Below are 12,911 nucleotides of genomic sequence, written 5' to 3'. Positions count from 1 at the left end.
CCATGCTTGCTGTTCACCGTGCCAGGTTGATTCCCAGAAGGAAAGCGACATACAAAGTGCCCAAGGAAACTTCTTCCCTGTGGTAGCCTTTCTCCAGAAGGGGAGCTAGGAGGGGACCTAGGGTGTCTCTGGGCCTTTCTCTGTACCCAGGCGTATGTGGGAATGAGGTTCCAAGGGACTCAGAGATGCAGAAAACACATTTGATCCACTTGATTCAATGATGCTGTGCAACCGAGCCCCAGGAGTAAATGTGTAAGTGAATGAATGAATGAATGAATAGAGTGGCTTAGACACTAGGGTGAGGACTAATGGCAGAGGCTGTGCAGGTCAGGGGTGGTTTTGCAGTTGTACCATAAAGAGATTGATCCCAATTTAATTTGAGGAATCCATTTCTATGGATCAGAGCAGTCCACAGATAGAGAAGGCTTCTACCGTGGGTGTGAACTCCACATCCCAGGGATATGTAAGCAACTTGAGAAGACTTCAGTGGAGTTGTTGAAAGGGGATTTCTAGCCTGTGTGTGTTTTGTTTTGTTGTTTTTTGAGACGGAGGCTCACTCTGTCGCCAGGCTGGAGTGCAGTGGCGCAATCTCGGCTCACTGCAACTTCCGCCTCCCTGGTTCAAGCAATTCTCCTGCCTCAGCCTCCCAAGTAGCTGGGATTACAGGTGCGTGCCACCACAGCAGCTAATTTTTGTATTTTTAGTAGAGATGGGGTTTCACCATGCTGGCCAGGATGGTCTCCAACTCCTGACTTTGTGATCTGCCCGCCTTGGCCTCCCAAAGTGCTGGGATTACAGGCGTGAGCCACCACACCCGGCCATCTGTGTGTGTTTTTAAACATTGGTGTAAACATTTAGAAATTGGAAGATTTCACATTAAAATCCAGATTTCTAACTCCTCTTTAACAAAGTGGGAGATGACCTCACTAGGCCTGCTGCAGCCTGTCACTGCTGCCCCTTCCCTCCGCGTTGTCCCCCAGCACTGAGGACGACCAGCAGAGGCTACTTCGCCTCACACATGTGCTGTTGTTTTTCTTATTGTAAGAACAAATAAGAGTAGCTGGGGCTACAGGCACACAACACCACACCTGGCTAATTTTTACACTATTTTTTTCCAGAGGCAGGGTCTCCCTGTGTTGCCCAGGCTGGTCTTGAACTCCTGGGCTCAAGGGATCCTCCCACCTCAGCCTCCCAAAATGCCGGAATTACAGGCATGAGCCACTGTGCCTGGCCTGAAGTTTTTTTCAAAGGAAAAGAGAAATTTTAGCAGAAGGAAAAAGAAAAATTCAGTACAATGTATTTGTTTGTGTAAATAAAGACATTTCTATACATTTTAAAGGCAAACACCCGACTTGCTTTTATTACCAGCTTGGACTCCACAGCATCCTGAGTTTGCTAGTCAGTAGAGTCTTTGGCACCTTCTTATCTCTGCAGTGTGGACCTCAGGCCAGATTCTCACCCTGTTGCTGCTTCCGTCTTTAGCTTCTGAGAGATGGGGGACGTGGAGCAGTCCTGGGTCTTGTGGTCTGAAGGGAGAAGAAATCCTGCCCAGGCAGACCGCTATGAATGTCCAGGTAAGTGAGAGCATAAAGGCCTGGCAGACCACATCTATGCCCTCTGCCCCAGGGGAGCCCTTTGGAGATGCAGTGCCTGGTCATGAATCTGCACTTTCTTCCCGTGATAGGGTTTCTTAACTCTTCCCTCCCCATCCTGGCCACATAGATGGCTCTCTGATTCCCTGATGGTGTCTAGAACTGAACACAAGCTTCAGATGTGGTTTGAGCAGCCCCAAACAGCGGGACAAACACCTCCCTCAGTTGAGGCACTGCTTTTGTTCTTGTCACCTCAGGTCACACCATCTCTTTTCAGAAGCCATGTCACACTGTTGGTTTCCACTTAGCTTGTAGGACACCAAGGCCATCAGATTATTTTATGAGCCCTTCTCAAGAGCGATCTACCCCTACCTAACATGAAAATCATAGACACTGAAGGTTGAACATTGTCCTGGAGGTCATCTAAGGCCACTTCCCACACATGCAGAAAGAGACCCTTTCCTCAAATACCCTGTATTACTCCGTTCTCACATTGCTATAAAGAAATACCTGAGCCTGGGTAATTTATAAAAATAAAAGAGGTTCAATGGACTCACAGTTTCACATGGCTGGGAGGCCTCACAATCATGGCAGAAGGTGAAAGAGGAGCATTGGCACCTCTTACATGGCGGTAGGCAAGAGAGCATGTGCAGGGGAACTGCCCTTTATAAAACCATCGGATCTCATGAGACTTATGCACTAGCACAAGAACAGCCGGGTAAAACCTGTCCCCATGATTCAATTACCTCCCACCGGGTTCCTCCCATGACGCGTGGGGATTATGGGAACTACAGTTCAAGATGAGATTTGGATGGAGACACAGCCAAACCATATCACAGCCTTACAGAATTTTTTAACCGAAGTGAGGAATTTATATTTCACTCATTGCTCCATTCCTACAAGAATGGATCTTGATTTTGTCAAAAGACACATTAGTCATCTTTTCCAGTTCTATGTCATTCATAAATTTGATGAGGACAATTTCTACATTTTTATATATGTTGGTACATACTGGTTATGCATTCTGCTCATCAAGGTACCTCATAGTCATTGTAGAAAATTTAGAAAATAGAGAAAGCATAAAAAAAATTAAAAACCCTGTGATATATAGAATATATAAAGAACACTTACAATTCAATAATAAAAAGGCAAATAAATCAATTTTAAAATGGACAAAGGGTTTGAACACACAATTCTCTAAATAAGATACACCGATGGTCAATATACACCTCAAAAGATGCTCAACATCATTAATCATCAGGGAAATGCAAATTGAAACCACCATGAGATACCACTTCTCACCCAACAGAATGGCTATAAACAAAAAGATACGTGTTGGCAAAAATGTGGAGAAACTGGAACCCTCATATACTGCTGATGGGAATGTAAAATAGTGCAGATACTTTAGAAAACAGTCTGGCAGTTCCTCAGAATGTTATAGAGTTAAATATTCCCCAGCAATTCCACTCCAAGTTCTATATCCGATTAAAATGATCATATGCATCCACATAAAAACTTGTACATGGATGTTCACAGCAGCATTATTCATAATAACCAAAAAGTAAAAACAACCCAGTGTCCATCAGTGGAGGAATGGATAAATAAAATATGGTACATCCATATAATGGAATGTGGCCTGTCAATAAAAAAACAAAATATCATGCAATACATAAGAACCCTGAAAACATTATGCTAAGTGAAAGAAGCTGGACACAAAAGGCCGCGTATTGCATGATTCTATTTATGTGAAAAGTCCAGAATAGTCAAATTTCTGTCTATAGAGAAAGAAAACAGATTAATGGTTGCCCAGGGCTGAGGAGGCTTGAGGGGAAATGGGGTTTGACTGCTAATGGGTATGAGGTTTGTTTCTGGGGTGGTGAACATGTTCTAAAATTGATTGTGGTGATGGTTGCACAACTCTGTGAATATACTGAAAATAATTGAGTTGTACACTTTAAATGGGTAATCTGTATGGTATGTGAATTATATCTCAACAAAGCTGGGAGACACTACCTTTTATGAGTGCTTTGTGTAATCTCTCTAGTTGTGTTCTCACCAGTGGTGGATGCAGTGTCAATCAGCAGCATTGGCTGGATATGAGTCCACTGTGGGCCAGCTCCTCTGCTGGTCCCTGGATGCAAAGGAATTCCACCTCAAGAAGCCAAGCACATCTTGTATCATCCAGGGGAAATAAGCATCAGCATCATTATAATACAAGATGCAAGGTTGGAAAATGGGGGTCCTTAGAAGATGGGGATGAGGAGCCAGAGATAAGCCTCAGAGAGGGGGAAAGATTACTTCCAGCTGAAACATTGGAAAAAGGCTTTGAGGAGAGGGAAACTGTATCCTTTCCGTTAAGATTGTGACAGGTGGTCATGGACGTGACCAGAAGGAGTCTAGATTAGACTTTAAGCTCCTTGAGAGGAGGACCGTGACTAATTCATTACTGGTCCCCAGCATAGGACCTGGCTTGAAGAAGGTGCATAGTAAACTTTGTGGAATGCATGAATATACAAATGAAAGAATGAGTGAAGGTATAAACAAAAGATTTACAGGGAAAGAAAACAGCATGAGCAAAGCATGGAAACAGAAGGGCACAGGACAGGTCTAGAAAATGCAAACTTGTCCAGTGTGGCTAACGCATAAGATTCATGATAAAGGTTTATGGAAGGAAAGTTCCTAAAGGGCTGCAGGAACCAGGTGATGGGAACTTACAATTATCTGCAACTGGGAGTCAATAAATGATTTTTGAGCAAAGCAATGGCATGGCCAAAGCTGTGCTTTAGAAAGATGGAGCTGTAAGTCTATGTGGAAGATGGATTAGAGTGGTCAGCCTGGAGTCTGGCAGACCAGTTTATAGGCTATACAGGTAAAATTTGTTGGGGGCTAAACCAGGACAGTGGCAGTAGAGCCAAAGAAGGGATTAAGGCCAGAGACACTCAGCCCCTTTCCAAGCATTATAAAACTACAAAAACAAATGCATCTGGTGATAAATATTTCACCCATTCAACAGAACTATACACATTAGAGGATGCACTTGCCAATAAAAATATCAGTGGTTTGTGGTTTGAAGCTGCAACCACACTTGTTATAAAGATAATTGAAAGGAAAACTCCCATTTGGGGTAATAAGAGAGGAGGAAACCACAAGACCATAACCCCATTATGAGCAGAGTTCATCTACATAATGGGTGAACCCTGGACCATATTCATCCTCCCTTGGCTCTACCCACGATGGGCAACAATAACTCCAAGACTAAGCTTGAGGCAGAGATACCCTCTCTGTTTCAAGCCACCTGGTTAGCCACATAGGGTACTGGCAAGAACCTGGTCTGATTCCAGCTCTGTGCTAACCCATGCAGGACAATCTCTTGTGGAGGAAGTAAGAGGGAGACTTGTTCTAATTTAGAGACTTATAATTTGGTGGTTGAGACTATTAATGCTGGGGTTGGGCTGTGCCTGCCTGAACCCAGCTCTGCCACTTATTAGCTGTATGATCTTGAACAAATTGCTTAGCATCTCTGTGCTTTAGTTGTCTTGTCTCTAAACTGAGACTAGTGAATATGCTTAAAAACTGCCTAGTATTATAGTAAGCACCATATAAGTGTTTGCTATTGTTATTGTTATTATTACAATAAATAATGGCCAATGCTAGACAACAATGGAATGGGTTGTTCTCAAGTGGAGTGTTCCCCATCACCAAAGGCACACAAGCAGAGACAAGGCGGTTGTAGGGTTCAGCTTTGGACTGTGAGTTGTCAGTGCTAAAGAGATATTCAAGTAGTCTTATTCAGTATTACTCATTCAATTTATTTAATTCCACAAGCATTTGCTGAGCAGCTACTCTGTGCTGGATACCATGCTCAGCCCTGGAGATATTGGGATGAATCAGACAGCCTTAACCCTTAAGGACCTGAAAAGCTAGTGAGGATGGCAGGTGGGTATCACTTCTGGTGGGCTAAGTGCCAGAGCACCAGCACAGAGGAGGATCAGGGACAGCCAGAGGAGGGAGTCAGGCTTCCAAAAAGCTGCAATGGGAAGCTAGAGACCTCTGGACCATATTCAGGATCTAGGGATGCAGAGTGGGAAGACCTGCCCTTGCTGGTCTGTGAGTGGTGAAGATTTTGGCATCCAGAGCTGATGGCCCTGTCCTTAGTTGAGTCAGTTGTACACTTCCACTCCTTACTGCTTTTGGAAAGACAATTCTTGTAAGTCTTCAAGATGATTTTGAAACCTCTCCGTGCACATATTGTGTTGATAGATGCTCCACTATGATGTATTTGCCTGATTCTTTTTTTTCTTTTGGTTCAGGGAGGCTGAAATCTAAGTGTCTTCAGAAGGAGGATTTGTCTGGCCAGTCACAGAAAAAAGAGACTGCATTTCCTGGATTACTAAATGAATGCAGCTTAAGGCAACAGGATCAGGCTAATTTCTGTGTTGCTGGGTCCTTGTTCCAGAAAGAATCCCCCCTTGGTGTGTTTCTTCTCACAGATGTTTCCCTGTTGCGAATTGATGCCAACGATGTTCAAAGTGACCACATTAAGAAGTAAAGCCCCAGGGAACCAGGGGAGAAATAAAAACAAAAAAGAAAGCCACACACAGGTACTATTTACTAGATAATAAAGACAAATGTGTTCATACCCTGTCATCTCAGGCATGAGTCACCGCGGTAACGCACTTAGAGAGCAGGCCCTGTCAGGAAACCCTGCCAAGTTTCTCACTCTCCTTTCTGGCCTCCATTCTTACCTTCCTGCTCTTTTTGAGGCTTTGGTGAGGACTTTCAATTCTTTCTATGTTTTGTTAAGTATTCCTCTTTGAGCCAGGACCACAGCTGGGTTGGGAGGTGAGGGAGGTAGAAAGCAGGAAGATAAATGCAGTCACAGGTTTCCCCGAGACTGAATCAGGAGACTCAAGAACACATCTACTGCTCTATTTTCCTTGCCTGTTTCCCTTTTGTGCCCTGACCAAAATGACTCATGCTGCTTTGCTCTGGGCAAGCCCTCAAGCCTCTGTCACCCTGTGGGCTATATGCATTCTTCTTTTCTCCAAAGGAGTAATTTTTAGCTCGGTTGACTAACAGTGCAGACCCAACTATATGAAACTTGCTAACGAAAGTCAATACACCAAAGAAGAAGGAGTTACTGGCCAAAGAAGACCACAGTTACAAAAGCTGCCAAGAGTTACAGAATCTAGGGCCTATACAACATCTGAGCCGTAGGTCACATTCTCCAGCATTGAGGCTTGGAATGCTTTGTTGGGGAGGAGGTTCTCCGGATTAATTATTTTCAAAAGGTTACCTTGGGGGAAAACTGTGACCTTGTCCTCTAGAAATATTTCACCACATCAGAGATCATTAGGGCTGTGGAGTCCATAAGGGCCATCTAGTATGCGGGCTCTCAAATTTGGCTGCCCATTGCAGTGATGTAGGGGGTGGGGGGTGGGGCTTTACAAAATCCTGATGCTCAGATCTCACTCTGACCCCATGACACCAGAATCCCTGGGGGTGGGGCCTAAGCATTGGTATTTATTAAACACTCTGGGTGCTTCCCGGTACAGCCAAGTTTGGGAACCTGTAATCTAGACCCTTACCATTCCAAGTGTGATCTGTGGTGCCGCAGCACCACCAGAGATAATGGCATTTCTTATTAGACACGCACATTCTTTACTGTAATGGTAGACACATGCCATTATACATTTGTTCAAATTCAGAATGTACAACTCCAAGAGCAGCCCTAATGTGAACCGTGGACTTTGGGTGATGATGATGTGTCAATATAGCTTCATCAGTTGTAACAGATGCACTGCCCTGGTTGGGGACGTTAATAATGGGGGAGGATATGTATGTGTGGGAGCAGCGAGTATGTGGAAAATCTTTGTACTTTACTCTCAGTTTTACTGTGAACTTAATATTACTCCAAAGATAAAGTCTAAAAAAAAAAAAGAAATGCATATTCTTGGGTCCTACCATAGACCTGAGTCAAAATATGCATTTTAACAAGTTACCAAGAGAATTCTACATGCATTCAAATTTGATTTTTACTTTTCTTGAAAGATTGAAAAATCTGGCAACACGGGTCCCAAATTCTTTCTTTAAAACTACCAGCTGGAGTTGTATAGTAGCTGTCCTCTTTAAGAGAGATCTCCACACTCCAGTTTGCCTCAGTTTCATAACGGGCTAGGTTCATTAACTTCTATTACCTACCTGGGCCCAGAGAGATACTGAGTTTTTTTTTAATTGTGGTACAATATACATAAAATAAAATTGACCATTAGTGACATGTGGTACATTCACAATGTCCTGCAACCATCACCACCATCTAGTTCCAGAACATTTTTATTGTCTCAGAAGGAAACCCCTTATCTATTAAGCACTCACTCCCCGGTTCCTCTTCCTTTCAGCCCATGGCAACTACTAATCTGCTTTCTGTCACTGTAGGTTTGCTTATTCTGAATGTTTCATGTAAATGGAATCATACACTCTGTGGCATTTCATGTCTGGCTTCTTTCACTTAGCATCATATTTTCAAGGTTTATCCATGTTGTAGCATATGTCAGTACTTCATTCTTTTTTATGGCTGAATAATATTTCTTTGTATGGATATACTATATTTTGTTTATCCATTTATCAGTTGATGGGCAGTTGGGTAGTTTCCAGCTTTTGGTTATTGTGAATAGTGCTACATGAACGTTTGTGTGCAAGTTTTTGTTTGCACACCTGTTTTTAGTCTTGTGGGAACATGCTCATGAGTGGAATTACTGACTCATATGGTAATCCTATGTTTCGTGTTTTGAGGGACAAACTGTTTTCCATGGCAGCTGCACTAGTTTACATTACCCACCAATAATGTACGAGGGTTCCAATTTTTTTTACATCTTTGCCAATACTTCTTTTCTTTTCTTTCTTTTGTTCTTTTTTTAAATTCTAGCCATCATCATTAAAGACCATAAAGGCCACTTTGATTAAGTCTCTTTGGGAGGTTTGAGGGCCATCTTCTAGTTTTTTAAGTTTCTTTCAGACATTGGGGGCTGACTGGGAAATGAAGTGTAAATGGGTAGGTGGATTCTGCCCTCATCAGTATCAGGGCTTAAGGTGGTATAATTAGTTATGGCCTCTGAAATGCGGGAGAAGAAGAGAGCAGGGTTTTCACTGGGGCCTTGGGTGATTTCTTTTATCTTTTCATAATTTACAGCCTTAATGGCAGCTTTATCCACGCCAGCTAGGAGGCATGATATCATATGGCTTCGTTTCTGTCTGTCTGAGGAAACTGCTTCATAATCCCAATTGGGGTCAGTTCTGGGGACAGCTAGGGTCCCTATAAGGTTATGGGCAGCATCTTGTTGGTGGAGGGTGTCTGCATGGGCCTGGGTGGTTGTCAGGACACATTCCCTGTCATCTGGGGTGAGGGAGGAGGAGAGGATGACATAAATGTCATGCCAGGTAAGGTCATAAGATTCAGTGACATACAGAAATTCCTTGCGGGAGGAGGTGGGGTCGGTGGAAAAGGAGCCAAGTCTCTTTTTAAGCTGGGAGAAGTTGGCTAGGGAGAAGGGAACATGAACTTGGACTATGCCTTCGGCCCTGACACCTTTCTCAAGGGAAGGACTTTGTAAGATCTTTGGTTGTGGGAGTGACCTTTGGCAGAAGGGGGTTGGGTGCAAGACCGGGTGTGCAGTGGAGAAGGAAGGTTGGGATGGAGGACCGGGATAAGGGGGTGGGGGAGCGGAGCCGAAGGAGAAGGAGGAGGGGATGGTGGTGGGAGGGGGACTGAGAGAGGGGGTTTGTTGGCAGGGTTGAAATTAGAGGAGGAAGGCTTGCCTGGAGGTGTGAGGTGGTATCTCACTGTGCCTTAATTTGCATTTCCCTAATGACTAATGATGAATATATTTTCATTTTCATGTGTTTGTTGGCCATCAGTACATCCTCTTCGGAAAAATGTCAATTTAAGTCCCTTGCTCATTTTTAAAATGGGTTGTCTTTCTGTTGTTGAGCTGAAAGTTTTTGTTATAAATTCTGGATACTAGGCCCTTATTGGATATCTGATTTGCAAATATTTTCTCCCATTCTGTGAGGTTTTTACCCCCATTTTCTTCATAGTGTTCTTTGACGTAGAAAAGTTTTCAATTTTTTTTTGACCTCTGAACTTTTTATTGGCCTCCTGCTCCCCAAAGGGTACCCTGCTTCTGCTGGCTTAATGTCTCAGAACTTTGGTGTCATTGATCAGACACCACTTTGCCATCCATTATCCGGCGGGTGGTGGTCTTTTGGATGGTTTGCATGGAGTTGCTGCTGTCCAGGGCATCACCAAGATTGAAGTCCTTGCCATCTTCCAGCAGGCAGCAGTAGGCAGCGCTCTCAGCCTCCAGCTTGACCTTGATGTTCAGCAGGGCCTTGTACTCTTGGGCCTGGCACTGTCCCTCTGCCCAGGTCTGTGCCAGCTCTGACTCCAGGTGCAGCAGGATCCTGTTGAGCTGCTCCCTCTGCAAGGCATAGCGGGCCTCCACCTCCCTCAGGCTGTTCTCCAAGCTGGCCTTCAGATTTCTCATGGAGTCCAGGTTGATCTTCAAGGACTGGACTGTACATCTCAGCTCCATGAGCATCATCCCAGCAGCTCCAACCTCAGTGGACTGTGTGGTGACCACTGAGGTGCTCTCCTCAATCTGCTGAGACCAGTATTTGTCCAGCTCCTCTCAGTTCTTCCGAGCCAGCTTGTCATATTGGGGCCAGACGTCTGCCATGATCTTGGCAAGGTCCTGAGATTTGGAGGCATCTACCTCCATGGTCAACCCAGAGCTGGCAATCTGGGCTTGTAGGCCTTTTGTAATGCCCAACCTCGTTTTTCCTTTTTCACCTAGCCTTGTTTCCACCTGAAGCGACTAGACTCTCCCTTAGCTAAGAGAAACAGACAAACTCCATCTTGGCTCTTTCACTGGCAGCCCCTTCCTCAAGGACTTAACTCGTGCAAGCTGACTCCCAGCACATCCAAGAATGCAATTAACTGATAAGAGACTGTGGCAAGCTATATCCGCAGTCCCCAAGAATTCATCTGATTGACAACGCCCAAAGCCCTGTGTCTATCACCTTGTAACAGTCTTAAAGCCCCTGCACCTGGAACTGTTTACTTTCCTGTAACCATTTATCCTTTTAACTTTTTGACTACTTAACTTCTGTAAAATTGTTTTAACTAGACCCCCCTCCCCTTTCTAAACCAAGGTATTAAAGTTAATCAAGCCCCTTCCTCGGGGCCGAGAGAATTTTGAGCATTAGCCGTCTCTCGGTCACTGGCTAATAAAGGACTCTTAATTCGTCTCAAAGTGTGGCGTTTTTCTAACTCGCTCGGGTACAACACTTCTACTTCCTCTTCGTGGTTCTTCTTCATGAAGAGCAGCTCCTCTTTGAGAGCTTCTATCTCTGTCTCCAGCTGCAGCCGAGTGACACTGGTGTCATCAGTGACCTCTGGAGCCCATGGATGTGGCTCTCCACAGACTGGTGCATGGCCAGCTCTGTCTCATACTTGACTCTAAAGCCATCAGCAGCAAGACCAGCATTGTCAATCTGCAGAACAATGCAGGCATTGTCCACAGTATTTGTGAAGATCCGAGTCCTCAGGCACTCAATGGTGTCGAAGTAATGGCTCCAGTCTCTGACCTGGGGTCCCTTCTTCTACAGGTGCTCCTGGATTTTACCCTCCAGCTTCCAGTTCTTGGTCTCCAGCCTCCTCACTCTGTCCAGGTAGGAGGCCAGGCAGTTGTTCAGGTTCTGCATGGTCTCCTTCTTGTTCTGGATGCCTCCCATTCCTGCCAGAACCCCAGCCATCCCCATGGCCAGGCCCCCGGAACCCATGCTGCTCAGGTAGCTGGTGGAGCCGGACATGGAGATCTGGGAACCAGAGCCCCCGTGCCTGCACAGACGCTGGCTATGCTGCTGACCAGCCGGGCACCGTAGCTGGGCACCTGGACAGAACCCAGGGACCGGTAGTTGATGGAGAAGGTGGAGCGAGTGGTGAAGCTTATGCTGTCCAGGGAGGAGAGTGAGAGGACAGGACTCAGGCTTTGCTGACGTAATTTTTTTTTGAGACAGGATGTTACTGTGTTGCCCAGGCTGGAGTGTAGTGGTGCCATCACAGCTCACTGCAGCCTTGACCTCCTGAGATGGGTTCTTGTTACATTGCCCAGGTTGGTCTTGAATCCCGGTCTCAAGCAATCCTTCTGTGTTAGCCTCCCAAAGTGCTGGGATTACAGACATGAGCCACTGCACCTTGCCAATTATTATTATTTTTTAATAGTGACGGGGTCTCACTGTGTTGCCTCAGCTTGTCTTGAACTCATGACCTCAATTGATCCTCCTGCCTTGGCCTCCCAAAGTGTTGAGATTACAGGTGTGAACCACCGAGCCCAGCCTAGTTTTTAATTTTAATGAAGTCCAGTTTTTTCTCTTTTGTTGCTTGTGCTTTTGGTGTTATGGAATTTGAAATATTTTCACCTGGGCAAGATCGATGGACAGGGAGAAAGAAGGATCTGAGGGGAAGAGAGATGGGGATGGCTTGAGATTTCTATCTCCAATTCAACCAGAAGATTTCAGCATGTAACTGCTTTATACAAGGTTTTGCAGCTTTATGTATATATGACCGACAAATTAGAACACTGAATTGTGTTTCTGAAACGTTAACTATTGAATATTAGTGGGAAACATCAGTGTGTGAGGTTGTCTTTCTAAAAGCCAGTCCTAAATGGTATATGTAGTAATTAGAGGTTAATGTTTTCTGGTTTCAATTAAGCATTATTTGTAACAAAGGGAAAGCATACACTTTTGGGAAAGCCTGCTATGTTTCTTTTGTTACACTAGCCACACTTTTGGGAAGTCAGGATATTTGGCCCAGATCCAAATCCACTGTCTACCTGGCAGTAGCTCATCCTCACTGAAGGAATATTCCATGGGAAAGATAGCCAACCTTATGCATATCAGCCTTGGACCAAGTGCTGCATTTGCCTGAGGTCACACAGCAAGTTAACTGGGAGTTTCAACCCAGGTCTTCTCATTTTAAATCTAAGGCTGCCTCTCTAGGCCGTGTATCCAACATAAAATCAGGACTATCATCTGTTGGGCTCTATGACTGGCACTACTACTACTCACTGTTATCATTTTTTGAGGTCTTCTACGTGCCAGGTTATTGTCCTGGCAATCTAATCCTCCCAACGACTCAGTAAATGGTTCCATAATTATCCTCATTTTACCACTGAAGAAACTGAACTCTGGTTAAATAACTTGCCCAAGGTCACATAGACTTTAACTGTCAAGAGCTCAGACTTAACCCAGGCCTGA

The 12,911-nt window shown here is 44.7% G+C and overlaps 1 pseudogene; it reads right to left on the bottom strand.

Moving 5' to 3' along the window:
• Window positions 1-8,405: 8,405 nt before the first annotated feature.
• On the bottom strand, window positions 8,406-12,480 carry LOC100447965 (keratin, type I cytoskeletal 18-like; annotated as a pseudogene).
• Between the last annotated feature and the right edge of the window lie 431 nt (window positions 12,481-12,911).

This window comes from Pongo abelii, chromosome 13 (assembly GCF_028885655.2).
Source record: "Pongo abelii isolate AG06213 chromosome 13, NHGRI_mPonAbe1-v2.0_pri, whole genome shotgun sequence".
In the NCBI taxonomy this organism is placed as follows: domain Eukaryota; kingdom Metazoa; phylum Chordata; class Mammalia; order Primates; family Hominidae; genus Pongo; species Pongo abelii.
This window is presented reverse-complemented; position numbering and strand designations above follow the sequence as displayed.